At 39.5% G+C, this 6,892-nt stretch overlaps 1 pseudogene; it reads right to left on the bottom strand.

Moving 5' to 3' along the window:
• Nucleotides 1-2,555: 2,555 nt before the first annotated feature.
• Nucleotides 2,556-5,123, bottom strand: LOC138171039 (ADP-ribosylation factor GTPase-activating protein 3-like; annotated as a pseudogene).
• Between the last annotated feature and the right edge of the window lie 1,769 nt (nt 5,124-6,892).

Raw genomic sequence — 6,892 nt, 5'->3', positions numbered from 1 at the left:
AGGGGTCCTGGTGTTGCCATTATCCTGCTCTACCCCACTGGAACTCAGTATATCAAGTGGGTTTTCTGAGGTGGGGCTTGCTGCTGGTTTGCATAGACACTTCCTGTCCTGAAATACAGTCACCTTTTACCCGAGTGAGATGGGCACTTCTTGCCCATCTTTCCAGTTTTTTGGGATAAAATAGTGTTTCATCTGTTCTTTTTGCTGGTTCTGCTGCTCCAGAATATGTTTTAGGGTATTATTTTATAGTTGTGTGGAGGTGGATGTAAGAGAATTACAACAATTTACTGGCTATTCTGCCATCTTGACTCCCAGAAGTCCACATTTAAAATTTATGCTCAAGCAACTCAGAAAAAATTTAAAAAAAATTAGAAGTCAGGTTAAATTTGTGTTTTGAATCATTGGCAATATAATCTCTGTTTCAATAGTTTCTTCCATAGAGACTATTATTTTATTTTCCAGGCACAATGGTACCTTTGGAAAGTACAGTTTAACTATCCTCTTTGAATGGTCTTTGAGGAAGCTAATATGCTTCTAAGATGGATTGTAGTTATTGGAGAAAGGCTAGATCAATTTCCCTCTAAATCATCTTAGCCAAGTTACTCCATTCTTCACGTTGGTTCAAATAGACTAGTATTTGCCTCTAGCCCTAAGGATCTTAAATTTAACAAGTATAATGTACAATGAGGCTACAATTCACATGTGCATTTTATGTGAATTTCTGTTTACTTTCTCAGCTTTATTAGTATTTTTAAAAGTTATGATAATATTAATATTCTGGATCTTGAGAGAATAGATTTCTGGAGAAGAAACCATCCTGCAAAAGGGAGCAGGCTGACTATGTATAACATTTTTTATTCTCTCCACCTATCCCCTTTACCACCTTTTTTCTAGAGAGTTATTAAGAGTAAAGGAGTATACGGAGGCATTAATAGATGCTCTGGAATAAATCCACATACAAAAGACACATATTTTTACTCATGAGTCTCAGTTGTAATTTCTGTGTAATTTTAAGTTCCTTTTCTTGTAAAGGCAACTTCCTTGGAACTTGGAAAATGCCTCAATCTTGGAAAGGTAGTATAATAACCTCTCAACTTATAGCCATAAATTACATAAAACTCATACATAAAGTGATGAATGCTCTGATTGCCTAACTAGCAGTCCCAAGTCCAAGAGTATTGCATTCCAACCTCCTAGTCAGAGAAGACAGATTTCTGAGGAAGTATAATTCCATATTGATCATTTATGCCAGCAGAAGTGGGATTTGGGGGTAGTACCATACTTAAGAGTTTTCTTGAACAAATTACTTTGTTTTAGCATGTGGAAATCTAGCACTATATCAAAAGGAGTATTTCTTGAATAGCACACACATATGAGAAAATAGATTTGTACATTTCTGATGTAGAGAAGAAGAAAAGCAAAGAACTAAAGCAAAGACCCAAAGCTATCGTGATGAATCAATCAGATAATGTAGGTCTTATTTTGAAAGGGATCATCTATTATTCCAGGCTTGGCCTGGATTATGGTAGTTTAAATCTGATACTGTGATGAAATTATGTCATTCAACAGTAAACGAAGGATATTTATTCCTTGATTGCAGGAGATTGTTGAACATATATATATGCATCAAGTATACTATAAGTTGATTTAACTAAAGCAAGTTCTCTTGTACCTAAGTTGCCTATGATGATCCACCAGCCAAATATTTAAGCAGGTCTGAAGCTCTTTGTGTCTCTTTTGTAATCATGTGGCCAGTAAGTGATATCAATAGTGTGAGACTTAGTGTCAATTTAGTGTCCCTGCACCTTGAATCTTGAGGACAATTATAACAGCTGGTAAGAAAGAAAACAAAACACAAACTTAAATTGGTTGAGGTAGGAAATTAGGATGTTCTTCCCACTAGTCTAGGAGCCCTATGTTTGTTGTGTCTTTTTGTTCCAAAGGAAACTAAACCAGGTAGCATTTTGAGTATTAGAGACTACTAATGTCATTGTGGAAACATCTTTTACAAAAATTTGGATTTGAAAGGGAAAAAGGTTTCCTTTCGGACAACTCCAAGTTAGTTCATTATGGAAACCAGACTAATATATCTGAGGACTTCAGGATTCTGATGGAAATCATTAAAGATGTGGGGACAATTGTATTATTTGCTTTGGTTACCTCAAGACTTTTTTTATATTTTCTGCATTCATTTATGGACTTCTTTTAGTTTTTTTTTTTTACATTTTCTTCTGTTTCTGTTCTGAAAAATAAACTTTCCTAATTGCACATATATAAACTGAGTATCATTTACCTGTACCTGTGAAGACATAGATGCAATCTAGGTGAAATCATTTCACTAGAGAAGACCCCAGGTGGGGGACAACATGAACCAAAATGACAGAGGATTTTTAAAATTTTTTTTTCATGAACTAGTGCAACTACTTATTAGCTTGAGAAGTTTAATTTATATTTTAAAATAAAATTTGAAATTTTATCATTTTATGAAATAGATTCATTCAACATTCAGTTGGTACTAGTTTTCTGGTTTGCCAAATTTCTCACCTGTCTTTTCTCTGTATCTAAAACCCAAACAGCCCATTGATTCTTCTTCATTTGGAGGCAGTCTGTGATTTGCTGAAATCGAAAATTCAGGTAAAAATATCAATAGAACCCTTCATTGTCACAACTGGTATCTTTGCCAGGAGCTAGTGGAGATTATGTGTGTGTATGCATGTGTGTGTGTGTGTGTGTGTGTGTGTGTGTGTACCCATAGCCAATTTTCCCTCTTTCCATTCTCTACACTGTAATGTCTCGCCAAAGCAAACCCTGAGTTCTCTGCCTTCGTCTCTTCAGAACTCTGAGGCCTAGCACTGCAAGCAGCAAAATTAATTCATTCCTGAAGCTACATGAAAGCTTAGATTTATTTAATGCACTCATTAGAAAATTTTAAAAATCGTATATTTCATACAAAGTTAATTTTAAAATGGAAATAAAGTTTTCAATGCAATCTTCCCATCACTTTAACAGAGACACGGGAACTTAGGAATGTACCTAGAATTGTTTGGGGATCTTCAGCTTTGGTTGACAATGGTCCCTTTGAAGGAAGCATTTGCAGGGGGCATTTTCCATCTCCAGATTGCTGTAAGCTTCTCGTCAGCAGCTCTGAAAGCCTCTCCTCTGAGAAGGGAGATTTGGAAGATGGGGGAAGGTAGGGCAGTGAGAAAACTGGGCCCTCCCTTGGGCCACTCTCTCAAGCCCCTAGCTGTGATGGGAAGTGTGGCTGGACATAGAAAGGAAGGCAGCGCTGCCTGTGCAGGCCCCCTGGGTGCACAGTCTGGGGCAGGGAATCACCATGTACCATAAATTAACAGAAATTATTAAAAAGCTTCTACTACAGCAAGAAAAATAATTTCTCAAAAAGGAAATGAACCATCCAAATGCTCCCTGCTCAACAGAGAGGTAGCTTAACTCTGGGTGTGACAGTTCCTCAGGGGCCTGGGTGTTGACAGCCAGGAACACCAGAGGCAGCACAGCCATAGCCACGTGACATCACAGGCTGCGATCAGGGGAGTAGCGATCCTGAATGGACTTCATAACTTCGTTGGCCAGTACGGAGAGTTTCCCTGCCACCGATCTCACTCCTTTATTGAACTGAGTTATGTCCAGGACATTTGGCAAGTCGTTGCTTAGGTTGTAGTTTATTGAAGATTGTTTCCTCTGATCGTCAAACAAGTCAGCAGAGCTTATGAGAGCTTAGGAACTTCCTGAGAGCCATTCCAGCCGAGCCCTTGTCTCATAATCAGCCTGGCCTTGTCTTCCACAATACATGTCCGATGAAATGGCTTTGAAGTTGCCAATTTGTGTGTGTGTGTGTGTGTGTGTGTTCCTCATCTGTATTCCCAGCTGCCTCATAATCTGCCTTGAGACGCGAAGTCGGTCTGTCTGCATAGCTCATCCCTTCTGAGCTCAGGATGGTCTCTGTCTCTCTGATGGGCTCGTTCCTCCAAAAGGTGTCTGAGCCGTCGTCCCATTTAGCGCCAGGGCTGCCCCTCGCTTCGGCAGGGTCCTCGAAGTACCTTGCCTTGGATGAAGCGAAATAGAAATCCTCCCTGCCGTTGCTATATTTCTTCCTTGCTTTGGCCAGAATGGGCGTCTCCTGTTCTAAGGTCTGCATGTCAGAGACTACAGACTGGGAAATTCCACATCTGGTGTTTTCAAACCCCACGCCAAGGCTTTCCGATTCTATTTTCTTTTTGACCCCAAAATTTGTCTTCTCATCTCTCTTCATTTTCATCTCCAGATCTTTGTAGGCCAATTGTAATGATGACACTACCGACTCTTCCTTGGGTGCCTGGAAGTCATCTTGCTCCTTCCTCTTCTTCACTGCCTGGGCTTGCTTTTCAATGTCACTAAAGCTCGAACTGCTGACTTTCTGGGCTCCCAAGCCTCCTTTCTTGCCCCTGAGCACCATTCTAGCCTGTTTTGGTTTCTTTTTTATGAGAGGAAATATCTAACGAAGCTTTTGGTGACACACTCAGACCATCAACACTCGGTCCTTGCTCTGCTCCACCTCCAGTGTTCTCTGGTACAGCTTCTGAAAGGGACTGGCTCCAGTTGTGCTGCTGCCCGCTCTGGGCCACCGACCTTGGGAGAAGCATGGGAAGCAAAGAAATCCTCCACCTTCTGCTGTGGGGGTGACAGAACCACACAGCTCTTCAGCCACAAATCAGTGCCGTGCTTAAGAGCTGCTTGGGAAGCAAAAGATTTAATCTTCTCTCGATAAAGCTGAGCAGAACGACTATTGTCCTTGGCATTGGTATCATTTGTTGTACAGCCGTGCTGATGAAAGAAGGAAGAAGCACTGGAATTCCCTCACACTTGTATGCATCTCAGGTGAAACCAAGACCAGGTGGAGTTCAGCTCGGTAGACCGTATGAAGCTCAGGTGAACCCCGAGAGAGCGATGGTCACCTGAGCAGTCCATGCAGAGGAACACGCCGTACGTTATGCTGGCCCACCTGGGGTTTTCGGCACCACAGTCAAAGCACATCTTATTGGGCGAAACGGATCGGAGACGCCTGAACACGGCAGCTATGTCTTGGTTGCTCAGCTCCACCTTGGCCTCCGCGGGACGGGTCATCATCAGCAGTGGCAACGGCGGCAAAGGAAGCAGCAGCGGAAGCGAAGGCAGAAACCTTAGACGCGACGGCGAGCCCGTGAGCCCAGGACGGGGCTGACGACAGAGGATTTTTAAGTAGTAGTTCTCTATGGTTAGACCCAGTTTGTGGAAACCAAGAGTTTGAGGCAACAAACAAGAGATTACATGTAAAAAAAAATGTTATATGAGATAAGGATGGGAAGAAAGGGTAGTATCGCTTAGTAAAGGGTATTCAGTGTCAAATTAACAAATGTGAATTTTTCTTGGTGGTAATAAGGAGCTTCTTGAATTTTTGGAAACAAGATATGGAATGGTTATATCTATGCTTAAATAAATGTGGCAGCAGTATGAAGTTTTATGCAGGTAGGGAAAAGGATGTGGGAATCAAAAAGACCTATTAGAGGGGTATTACTGTGGTCAAAGGGGCAGATAATGAAATACAGTATACTTTTGACTAGAAATATAGAGAAGAGAATGTGAATTTTTGCAAAATCCAACTGAGGACTTGATGAATGAACATAAAAATGAAGAAAAGGAAAAGATGAAATATATTCTCAAGATTTTAAATATAGGAAACTATGTGAAATGTGGTGCCACTGAGAAAAAGTGAAATTAGGAGCATTAGATTTAGGAAAATAAAAGTTAATTATCTTGATTTAGAATACATTGAGTTTAAGGCTCAAAGGATGTCCTGTAGAAAAAAGGAGACACATGTTTGGAATGTTGAATAGAGATATGACCAAGAGATAGAGATTTGAGGGTGAACTTTAAAGAGATATCAGAGATTGCCAAATGGAATAATATAAGGAGCGGAGGGGAGATAAAAAGATAGGAGAGAATACAAACATGGTTAGAACCAAGATGAATATACATGTTAGGAAGTCATGAAAAGGAAAATGATTTAGACAAAATGAAAGGAGATTCGTTAGAGATATGTAAGAAAAAATATGCAAATAGAGTGTTTCTGAAAAAAATGAATATTTAAAAGATGAGAGGTGAAGAATGTCAAAATCTTCAAAAAAGTCACTGAGGAAAATGCCTGGAAATGTCCACTGAATTTGGGAAATAGAAAATTACAGATAGTTGACAAGCTTACTATCAATAGTTGCAGAGAGAGAAGATTCCAAGAGGTTGAAAAGAATATGTGTGTAAAGAGGAAGTAGTGGAGTTAATTGGGTGTGATCAATTAGAATGAGTTCTGATGCCTCATCAAGCAAATGAGTTGCTCATTCCCGGAGGCCTTTAAACTGTTAGTTAATGAAAATTCATAAGACACATATAACAAGAATTCTTGTTTGGAGTAGATAATCTCTGAGCTACCTTTAAAATTTCAAACTGATAATTCTATATGAGGGAAGATAAGTTATAAATGGGAAAAATTTTGGCTAGAATTAAGAGACTGAGGGAATAAGCATGTATATAGTGCCTTATTATGTGCTAGATACCATGCTAAGTATTATTTATAATGATATTCTCATATAATCCTCACAAAACACCATGAAGTATGTGTTATTATTATCTCCATTTTAAAGTTAATGAAACTGAGGCAAGTAGAGGTTGGGTGACTTCCCTAGAGTAAAACAGCAAGGAAGCTGTTGTTTGAGGAGACCAGAAAAGATGATGAAGAGTCAATATAGGGAATGCAATAATGCAGTAGATTCTTCAAGAAATAAATTAAAAGAATTATTGAGCAGCTGTGAAGGTTAAGCTGGGATTAGAACACATGCATTTTAAATGAGTTAAATTTCACAAT

This window comes from Petaurus breviceps, unplaced genomic scaffold (assembly GCF_028583685.1).
Source record: "Petaurus breviceps papuanus isolate PSGF00001 unplaced genomic scaffold, PetGlider_PUasm1.0 41, whole genome shotgun sequence".
Classification (NCBI taxonomy): domain Eukaryota; kingdom Metazoa; phylum Chordata; class Mammalia; order Diprotodontia; family Petauridae; genus Petaurus; species Petaurus breviceps.
Note: the sequence above shows the minus strand (reverse complement) of the source record. Positions and strands in the feature narration are given on the sequence as shown.